The sequence below is a fragment of the Eriocheir sinensis genome, chromosome 7 (genome assembly GCF_024679095.1).
Source record: "Eriocheir sinensis breed Jianghai 21 chromosome 7, ASM2467909v1, whole genome shotgun sequence".
In the NCBI taxonomy this organism is placed as follows: domain Eukaryota; kingdom Metazoa; phylum Arthropoda; class Malacostraca; order Decapoda; family Varunidae; genus Eriocheir; species Eriocheir sinensis.
Genome location: NC_066515.1, coordinates 11907994 through 11919124, shown reverse-complemented (window position 1 = coordinate 11919124; position 11131 = coordinate 11907994).

Here is an 11131-nt window from a genome sequence, read left to right as displayed (position 1 = left end):
GGATATAATCATTACCAGGCAAGTAGTTCAGGATGAGATAGATAAGCTTAAGAAGAACAATTCGCCAGGTCCTGACGGGATATTTCCGAGGGTATTAAAGGAGTTAGGTGATATAATCAGTGACCCACTAACCGACATCTTTAAGATGTCGGTAAATACTGGCTATGTGCCGAGCCTATGGAAAGTAGCTAATGTGACGCCGATTTTTAAAAAGGGGTACATGTAATTTTCTTCAAACTATCGAACACTTAGCTTAACATCTTTTATAGGTAATATGCTGGAGTACATAAGAGCCAGGAACATTCGGGAGCATTTAGAGAAACATAGCTTAATTCACGACTCGCAGCATGGGTTTACAAAAGGTAGGTCATGCCTCACCAATCTCTTGTCCTTCTACAATAAAGTATTTGAGGCGGTTGACAGAGATGAAAATTATGATGTAATCTATCTTGATTTTAGTAAAGCGTTTGACAAAGTTCCTCACCAACGACTGTTGCTTAAATTACAGGCTCACGGAGTAGAGGGTAAAGTTTTGAACTGGGTCAAGGCGTGGTTTAGCAATAGGAAGCAAAGAGTGCAAATCAATGGTAAAAGATCTGACTGGGGATGTGTTACGAGTGGGGTCCCACAAGGTTCGGTATTAGGTCCACTTTTGTTTATTATTTATATCAATGACTTAGACACAGGAATTAGTAGTGATGTTAGTAAATTTGCAGATGATACCAAGATCGGTAGAGTAATTGAGTCGGATCAGGACGCTAGTATTCTCCAAGGTGAACTCAATAGATTATATGACTGGGCGGATAAATGGCAGATGGAGTTCAATGTAGGGAAGTGCAGTATTCTGAGTGTAGGTAGGAACAACCCCTCACATAACTATTGCTTAAATGACACTCTCATAAGTAGGTAAAGAGGGATTTAGGGGTCTTAGTGAGCTCTGATCTCCGTCCAAGGGCACAATGCACTCAAGCTAGAAATCGAGCTAATAGGGTACTGGGATTTATTTCAAGGAGCGTAAGCAACAGAAGCCCCGAAGTCTTCCTTAAGCTATATTTAGCATTAGTTAGACCTCATCTTGACTATGCGGTTCAGTTCTGGTCACCCTACTATAGAATGGATATCAAAATGTTAGAATCGATGCAGAGGAGGATGACTAAGATGATTCAGGGGTTGAGAAACTTGCCATACGAGGAAAGACTCAAACAGTTAAACTTGCATTCTCTAGAAAGGCGAAGGGTGCGTGGAGACATGATCGAGGTTTATAAATGGATGAAGGGCTTTAATAAGGGAGACATTCATAAGGTTTTATTGGTAAGAGAACCGGGTAGGACACGAAGTAACGGGTTTAAACTGGATAAATTCAGATTTAACAGGGACATAGGCAAAAATTGGTTTACTAACAGGGTGGTGGATGAGTGGAATAGGCTTAGCAGTCATGTGGTGAGTGCCAATACAATTGTCACATTCAAAAATAGACTAGATAAATTCATGGACAGCGATGTTAGGTGGGGTTAGATACACGGGAGCTTAGGGTCAAAGGAGCTGCCTCGTACAGGCCTACCGGCCTCTTGCAGACTCCTGCGTTCTTATGTTCTTATGTTCTTATATCCAGAAAGACAACAACAACAACAAAAAACACTTACAAAAAATCACCCGATGACTCACAGGTGTCGGAATAATTCAGAAAACACGTCGCTTACCCTCCACCCCCGCACCCCGCATGCCATATCTAATCCCTCGCTCTCTCTCCCTATCTCTCCGAAAAAAAAGGAGCAGCGCAATAATTTTAATACATATGTGCCTCGCCTTTACCGCCATCCACCAGAGTCACCACTGCCCCCACTGTCACCCCCACCTTTTTCTCTGCGTACCCTTCTACATTCGCTCTCCTTCAACCTTCAACCACAATATAAATGATAGAAAAAATAATATAAAAAAGAGCCACCGCCACACCAAGCCATTAACTTTCATCAAGCTGGAGTGAATTAAAGGTTCACTCCTTCCCGCCACAGTAGCTCCAAACACACTTGCCACATTAATGAGGTGGAGGAGGAGGCAACAGTTGTGGTGGTATCGATAGGGGGAGATTGCAGGGGGAAAAAAATGAGAACCTAAAAAGATTAGAGAGAGAGAGAGAGAGAGAGAGAGAGAGAGAGAGAGAGAGAGAGAGAGAGAGAGAGAGAGAGAGAGAGAGAGAGAGAGAGAGAGAGAGAGAGAGAGAGAGAGAGAGAGAGAGAGAGAGAATGGGAAGGGTTACATTCATATATTGCAGCAGACATACTCACTATAGTAGCTGAGTGAGGGAGCGAGTGTGGGAGGAGGCGGTGTGTGTGGAGATAATGTGCGAGAGGTGATGCGAGTTTAGAAATGAAGGTGAAGGGTGTGAAGAGTGTATGTCAGCTTGTTAAGTAAAGGGTAATGGGGAGGAAAGGTCGAAAAATAGGATCTAGGTGACGCGGCAGTCTATGGGTGAGAAGACAGGGAATAGTGGAGGAGTGGGGTTGGGAGAATAAGGCCCCGTTCACACTGTGCCGACTCTGGGCCACGACAACCCACGCTCCAAGAAGGGGATGAGATTTTATTGGGGTCTTGGTGTATTGCCGACTGTCTGGGTCATTCGGCCAACTAGTTGCCAGCATGTCGTGCTAACCCTCACGACTCCAGACTCCCGTCACGACGTCGGCGCAGCATTCGGCAACAGTCTCAAGACCTCTTTCAAGACATGCCCGACCCTTTCACATCAACACCCAAAATCTCGTGTACCCTAGAGTCGTGGGTAGTCGTGGCCCAGAGTCGGCACAGTGTGAACAGGGCTTAAGGGTGAATGAAAGGGTACAGAGCTGGATTGAGAGGAAACTGAGAGGAGAGGAAGTGTGAGGGAAGAATGAGGTATGAGAGCGGGGGAGAAAGGGTGATGGCCATTAGTAACATATTTAGCAGGTGAATAAAAGCGTTTAAAGTTTGAATACACGTGAGATGCGCCAGAGAAATGTAAAGGGTGAAGGCAAGACAGATACAGAAATAGTGAGCACGAGGCATGAAAGATGGAAACAAACACAGTGGGGGATGAGTGAGTGCTTTACCTGACGAATGAAAGGTGAAGGTGCTCGGAGTAACCATAAGAATGAGGGGAGTAAGAGAAAGGTACAAGTTTCAGGGAGGAACAAGACTTGTCAGGAAAAGCAGTGGTATAAAAATGATGGATAAACTAAGATTGATAAAAATGATGGAAGGGTAAGAGATCAGAGTAAAGAAGCTACAGAGAGGTAATGGGAGCCAGTAAAAGTACCCGCCCTTCATCAGGTTCTCCAGGCATATTAAACGGTCTCCTCACCACGCCGCGGCCCTCCGTCAGGGCCTGAGGGTGTGCGTGCTCAGTTATTAATGACACTCCTTTTACGGTCGACAACAGAGACACAATCACTTCCGCTATAGAAGAACTTCATTGCAAAAAAAGGATACTACTACTGCGGTGAATACAACAGTTACTGCTGCTGCTACTGCCTAGTAGTCCTACCTACTAGTCTACTACTGATAATAATTATACATTTTTTTTACAGCAAAGGAGACGGCTCAAGGGCAACAAAAAGAGTGCAGAGAAAAAAAAAATCCCTCTACTCACCGCTCCCCTGATAGACAAAAGTAAAAAGTGGCCAAAAGAGAGATCAATTTCGGGTGGAGAAATGTCTAGATACACTCTTCTTAAAGAAGGTCAAGTCATAGGAGGGAGGAAATGCAAACGAAGGAAGGCTGTTCCAGAGTTTACCAGTGTACGGGATGAAAGAGTGAAAATGCTGGTTAACTCTTGCATAAGGGGTTAGGATAGTATAGGGATGAGGTTGATTAGAAAGTCGAGTGCAGCGGGGCCGCGGGAGGGGGGGAGGCATGCAGTTAGCAAGTTCAGAAGAGCAGTCAGCATGAAAATATCGATTGAAGATGGCGGCGGAGTTTAAGAGGTAGAAGACTGTCAGTACGAAGAGGGAAGTTGATGAGACGAAGAGCCTTTAACTACTTTGTCCAAGAGAGCTGTGTGAGTGGAGCCCCCCCCACACATGTGATGCATATTCCATACGAGGGCGGACAAGGCCCCTGTAAATGGACAGCATCTATGCAGGGGAGAAAAACTGGCGGAGACGATACAGAACGCCCAACCTCGAGGAAGCTGATTTAGTGGAAGATGAGATATGGAGTTTCAAGTTGAGATTTTCAGTTAAGGACAGACCGAGGATGTTTAGTGTAGGAGAATGTGACAACTGGGTGTTGTTGAAGAATAGTGGATAGGTGTTTGGAAGATTATGTCGAGTTGATAGGTGAAGAAAAAAATAGTTTTTGAGGATTTGAAGGACACCAGGTTCTTCTTGCCCCAATCGGAAATGATAGTAAGGTGTGAGGTTAAGCGTTCTGCAGCCTCCAGCTGGAATCTTCTAATTCCTATTCAGTTGGCCTTCTATCAAAAGAAGTTGAGAAATGCAGAGTAGAGTCATCGGCGTAAGAATGGATAGGACAGTTCGTTTTGGAAAGAAGATCATCAATGAACAACAGAAAGAAAATGGGAGATAGAACAGAGCCCTGAAGAACACCACTGTTGATAGGTTTAGGGGAAGAACAGTGACCGTCTACTGCAGCAGTGATAGACCGATCAGAGAGGAAACTGGAGATAAAAGTACAGATGGAAGGATAGAAACCGTTGGAGGGTAGTTTGGCAAGCAAAGATTTGTGCCAGACCCTATCAAAGGCTTTTGATATATCTAGCGGAACTGAGAAAGTTTCACCGAAAAAGCTAAGAGACGATGACCTAGAATTAGTTGAGAGATCAAAAAGATCGCCAGTAAAACGCCCCTTGCGGAACCCATACTGGCGATAAGACAGAAGGTCAGATGTGGAAAGGTGGAAAAGCTTTAGAAGGACAAGAAAGTAAAACAATAGGGCGGTAGTTTGAGGGATTGGAACGGTCACCCTTCTTAGGCACAGGCTGTATGTAGGCGTACCTCCAACAGGAAGGAAAGGTAGATGTTGATAGGCAGAGGCGAAAGAGTTTTGACCAGACAGGGTGTCAGCACGGTAGTACAGTTTAACAATAATCTACGACTACTATCATTACTACTATTACTGCTACTACTACTACTACTACTGCTACTACTGCTACTACTACTACTCGTACTACTACTCGTACTACTACTCGTACTAAAACTACTAGAGAGAGAGAGAGAGAGAGAGAGAGAGAGAGAGAGAGAGAGAGAGAGAGAGAGAGAGAGAGAGAGAAAGTTTACCCCACTTAAATACCTTAATTCCACAGTCATTAGCGGACAAACACACACACACACACACACACACACACACACACACACACACACACACACACACACACACACACACACACAAAACCGTCTCCTCAGTGTTATTAATGAGCAAGGAAAACATATCCAGTTTCTTGTGGCTAATTTGCTTTCAATCTTTGGCGGACATCCTTCACTAACTAACGTTTTTCTCTTTTCTCTTGTTTTCAGTAATTATCCCGCGCGTTCTCCATCATTTCAACAGACGGTGAACAAACATATCTATTTCACATTTACCTTTATGATTTACTTACACTTCAAGGGCACTTTACGAGGGAAGGGATAAGACGAAGAAAGAAAGAAGGGGAACAAAGTGAAAAGTGTATGAAAGGAAAGTTTTGCAGGTGAAAGGGTGGGAAATAGGGTGATAAGAGAGAAAAATGAAGAAATAAAAGGGGAAAAAGAGGGTTTCAAAGCATTGACACGCGAGAGAGAGAGAGAGAGAGAGAGAGAGAGAGAGAGAGAGAGAGAGAGAGAGAGAGAGAGAGAGAGAGAGAGAGAATGTTAGGAAACGAGAAGGAATTCGGTGGGTAAGTAAAGAGGGATGGAAATGAAGAAGGAAAGGTACAAGAGAGGAGGAGCACGTAAAAGGACGAATAAGGTTACCAGGGTGCGAAGGGAAAGGGAAAAGAGAACGGACGGGCGTATTGGAAGAAGAGAGAGAGAGAGAGAGAGAGAGAGAGAGAGAGAGAGAGATTGATATCTTTATTGGCCATAGATATAATATAATATGTTATAAACAGTAAACAGTAATAGTACAGCCCAGGTCCATTAAGCAAGAAGCTTTTGTATGGACCAGTTTTAATGAACAAAGAAAAATATAGAACATGCAAATGTTTTGGCCTAGTTGAAAACAGTATCTATCATGTATAAGACATAAATACAGCACATTTTAGTTTATTGCCTACTCACACAAATACATGTACATGCAGACCCACATATGTACATACATAAACACATACATACATACATACATACATATACACATACACATACATATACATACATACACACATACATGCCGCCTAGCATACATATACAAATACATACATAAAGAAATACACATATACGTTCATACAAACAATACACATACACACCCATATACATACATATGGACATACATACAAACATATATACATACATACATACAAATACATACACATATACACATACATATACATATACACACATATATACACATACACACATTCATACACATCCATATACATACCTATGTACATACATACACACACATACATACACTCCATATAATGTTGCAGTAGTTAAGAAGACTCAAGACTAGTGATTGTATTATAATTATGCGAGTCTCTTTGTCAAAACAATGTTTAACTCTGTTGATGTATAGGAGCGTCCCCGTAATTTTAGTGGAAATTTCGTTGATGTGAATGTCGAAGCTCATATAGTTATCAAAGTGTACACCAAAGTTTTTAACGTGTGAGGAAGGTTTGATGATAGTGTTGTGGAAAGCTATAGTTGTGTTTTCTGGAATTTTAGGGATAAGTTGATGTGTTCCTATGAAGGTAAATTGAGTTTTTTTAGCATTTAACTTAAGGCCATTCCTGAGGAAATATTATCTAGCTCTGTTTAGTGTTTGTTCGGCTTCTGAGATTATGTTAGGTAATTCTGCGAGAGTGCCTGTGTGGAGGAACTGTGTCATCAGCGTATTGTATGAGGCAACATTTTTTAAAGTAATATGACATATCATTAACATATAGATTGAACAATATAGGTCCTAATATAGAGCCTTGAGGCACACCATACATTATAGAGGCTTGTATAGAGAATGTGTTGTTGAGGCGGACAGACTGTGACCTTTCGCTCAAATAATCCTCAAACCAAAATGCATCTACGGCGGCCATTTTTAGTTTTTCAATAAGGATTTGATGGCTGACGCTGTCGAAGGCCTTAGACAAATCACATAGTGTCAGTAAAGAGATGCGCTTATTATCCATATTCTCATAGAGTTTATCTGTTACGACTGTAAGGGCTGTTGTTGTGCTGACTCTGGGTCTGAAGCCGTGCTGACTTTTACTGAGGAGTTTGTTTCTTTCCAGATGTTCGACTAATTGTGTGGAAACAATTTTTTCAAGAGCTTTCGAGAAAATAGGAAGGAGGGAGATGGGTCTGTAATTACTATTGTCTAAGGGATCTCCGCCTTTGTGTAGATGAATGACAATTGCATGTTTCCATGACGTGGGGAAGGTGCCTGTCACTATAGAGTTATTTATAATAATAGTTAAGTAATGAGCAATTATACATAGTGCATCTTTAATAAATCGGAGTGAGATACCATCTGAGCCAAAAGAGTGTGTTTCTTGTAAGTGTTTAATTGTTAGTATTACAGCAGGAACATCAACAGGTTCTGGACGGAATGATATTTTATGTGTTGAACTGGGAATAGGAGCGTGTGTGCCGTAGGTTTCATTCTTTAGTATATTTTGTGTTTCCTCATATGTTGACTTACCAACGTTAGCAAAGAAATTATTGAGGTCTTCTGCTTTCACTTCTACGTTTTCAAATGAGTCGGGGGTGGTGCTGTTTTTTTCGATGGAACAATGTCTCGCATTACTTTCCAGGTAGCAACAATATTTCCTTTACTGTCTTGAAGGCGATTTCGGTAATTCTGTTTCGTTTTGTTTATTAGACCCTTGACCTGCTTTTTTAGGCTTTTATATTGATTTCTTAATGTTTCGCTCAGAGGATCACGCTTTAGTATGGTTTGAGCATCATTCCTCGCTTTCATGACTTGACGCACACTATCATCTATCCACGGAGCAGGAGGGCGGAGAATTACCTTGGTCACCATAGGGGCACAGACTTTAAGGCTGTCAGTAAATACATTAGTTAAGATGTCAACCTGCTTGTTTACGTTATCTGTCTTTAGTATGTTATTAAGAATATGACTTTGATGAATAGGAGAGCAGAAACTATCGCTGTTATAGTTATGTAAGTCACGCACAGCTTTGTAGGCAGGTGAGCGTTTAGGCTTACTGATATCAACGGCAGCTGTTACGAGATCATGACCTGCAATCGCGCTTGGAATGACATCTGCATGAAGAGCAAGCTTAGGTTTATTAGTTATGATGACATCAATAAGTGTAGCCGAGGTGGGAGTGAGTCGAGTGGGTGAGGTTATTAGTTGCGATAGTTTGTTATGCATAATGATTTGAGATAGTTTGTTTCGTGGTAGGAGTAAGTAGCCGTTTAGATCACCTAAGATGAAAACTGTTTTCTTTAGCAAGCATACAGATTTGAAAATGTCAGAAATATAATTGAAAAAATCGACATGTGCCTTCGGATGTCTATACATGCAGCCTATGATAACCGAAGGTAGCTTTCTACACTGTATTTTCAGGAATATGTTTTCAACTGCCGGATGTGGTGGTAGTTTAGTGTCAACAATAGTGGGAATTAAACACTGTTTGGCATATATACATACACCTGCTCCCCGATCTTTGTCACAGCGGTGTAGTCTGTATCCTGGTATGTCAATCAGACGATCAGGAGTATCGGGAAGTAGCCAGGTTTCACTAATGCATAGGACGTCCACATTTCTTTCATAGATTAAAAGTTTTAGTTCATCTAAATTTGATAGCAGTGATTGTGCGTTCACATGTTCAATTACTAGCAAGTCCTTTGGTGATATAGATTTTTGGCTGACGGCAACACCTTCTTCGCCACACCTCTATGCAGTATAATAGTAGCAGAGGCGGTTTTTGTGTCCGTATGAATTACACTGTGTACACAAAATCACATTATCAAACCTACACCGGGACTGGTGATGATTGAATTCATCGCAGTTGTAACATCCGGTCTTTTTGCGGCTGTATGTGTACCTGTCAAGCCTCTCGGTAGCTGAGTCATTTTGATGGCGACTGTCGGCATGCGGTGAAGATGAGGTGTTGTATCTCCGCCCCTCAGAGCCGTTCCCGTCACGTGGTGAGGAGTGGTAGTTGGGCCTCACCCATGGGTGTAGGGGGGTGGCCGCTCTCCCTCCTGAGATTTTCAGGTGCGGAGGTGTGGTGGCGGGGGTAGTGGTGGGAGGATGAGCCAGGTGGAGGATTGTGACCTGACATGCCGCGCCTACCTCCAACCCTAATCCACCCGTCGCTCTCCAGGCGGCGGATGCTCAAACGGTCGTATCTCAACATTTGGTCCTAAATCCGCCATTGTGGTCGCAAGTGCTGCCCCGTGCGATGTTCAAAAAACGTCCTAGACGCCATCTTGTGACGTCAGGTCGCCCCTCAGCCTGACTGCTCGGGAGCGGGGCTAGATCCGACCAGTTTCCGTCCTAGCCCGTCGCCATTAAAGGAGTGTTTCCGCCTCATCCACATCTCCACCTCTATACACAATATAAGGTACGTGTTTGCACTTCTACTTAGGTATAGCTTTACATTAAGGTGGCAAGAGTCACAGGAACGCCTTTTACGCATGATGTGTGGGTTAGTTGTGGAGATTTAAGTGTAGCCGATTTAGGCGGTGGCTTGGTTGGCATACATCAATATTTTTTAATCTCATGAAGCTCTTATAGCCTCCATACATGTGTATAGCTTTATTTCAACGTGGCAAGGTTCACAGGAACGTCTTTCACGCATGATGTGTGCATTAGTTGTGGAGATTTAGGTGTAGCCAATAAGGCTTTGGCTCGGGTGGCTTGGATTAATATTTCTTATCCCATGCACCTGTAATAGCCTTCATACATGTGTATAGCCTTATTTCAACGTGTCAGGGGTCACATAAAGGTCGCTCATGCATGGTTTGTGCATTAGTTGTGGAGATTTAGGTGTAGCCAATAAGGCTTTGGCTCAGGTGGCTTGGATTAGTATTTCTTATCCCATGAAGCTGTAATAGCCTCCATACATGTGTATAGCTTTATTTCAACGTGGCATGGGTCACATAAATGTCACTCATGCATGGTTTGTGCATTAGTTGTGGAGATTTAGGTGTAGCCAAGAAGGCTTTGGCTCAGGTAGCTGTACTCATATTTTTTAAACATGTTTCTTTCTTTATTATTATTGTTATTTGCTTTACGTCCTCAATTTATTTTTAGATAACAGCATCATAGATATTTCTTTTCCTTTTAAGGGCCATTTAATTAGCTTACCGTAACATTGATATTTCTTTACCTTTTAAGGGCCATTTAATTAGGTTACAATTATGTGTCTTAAATAATTACCGTATGTTCTAGTCCTGTCTAGTAATGTAGTTATTTCTGTGTTTCACAGATGGAGCTTGTTGCGGCATACATTTTCAATCGCAGACTGTGCAGGGAAAGGAGATATCGGGACCCACTCAACCCACTACATGTCAGTGATGAACACCTGTTGCAGGTGTATAGATTTCCCTGGCAAGAAATCATCAGGCTCTGTGATGAGTTTCGCCCCCACCTGGAAAGGAGAACCGGGAGGGCACATGCACTCCCAACACACACCCAGGTTCTGGCTACACTAAGGTTTTTTGCGAGTGGCAGCTTTCAAGGTGTTATTGGAAACGGTGTTGGAAATGGCCAATCAAGGGCCATTGATAAAGTAACTCGGGTACTTTGTGAAAAGGCCAGTCATGAGATAAAGATGTCAACCACAGCAATATATATTAATATAATTTTTAAGATAGTTTTCATGCATTTCATAATGATAAATAATGCATTAATGAATTTTCAACTTCACAGGAGACACTGCGTATCCTCTGGAGCCATTCCTGATGACCCCAGTTGCACGGCCGACAACACCTGGGGAGGAGCGCTACAACAAGTCAGCACAGGACAAGATGCGTTG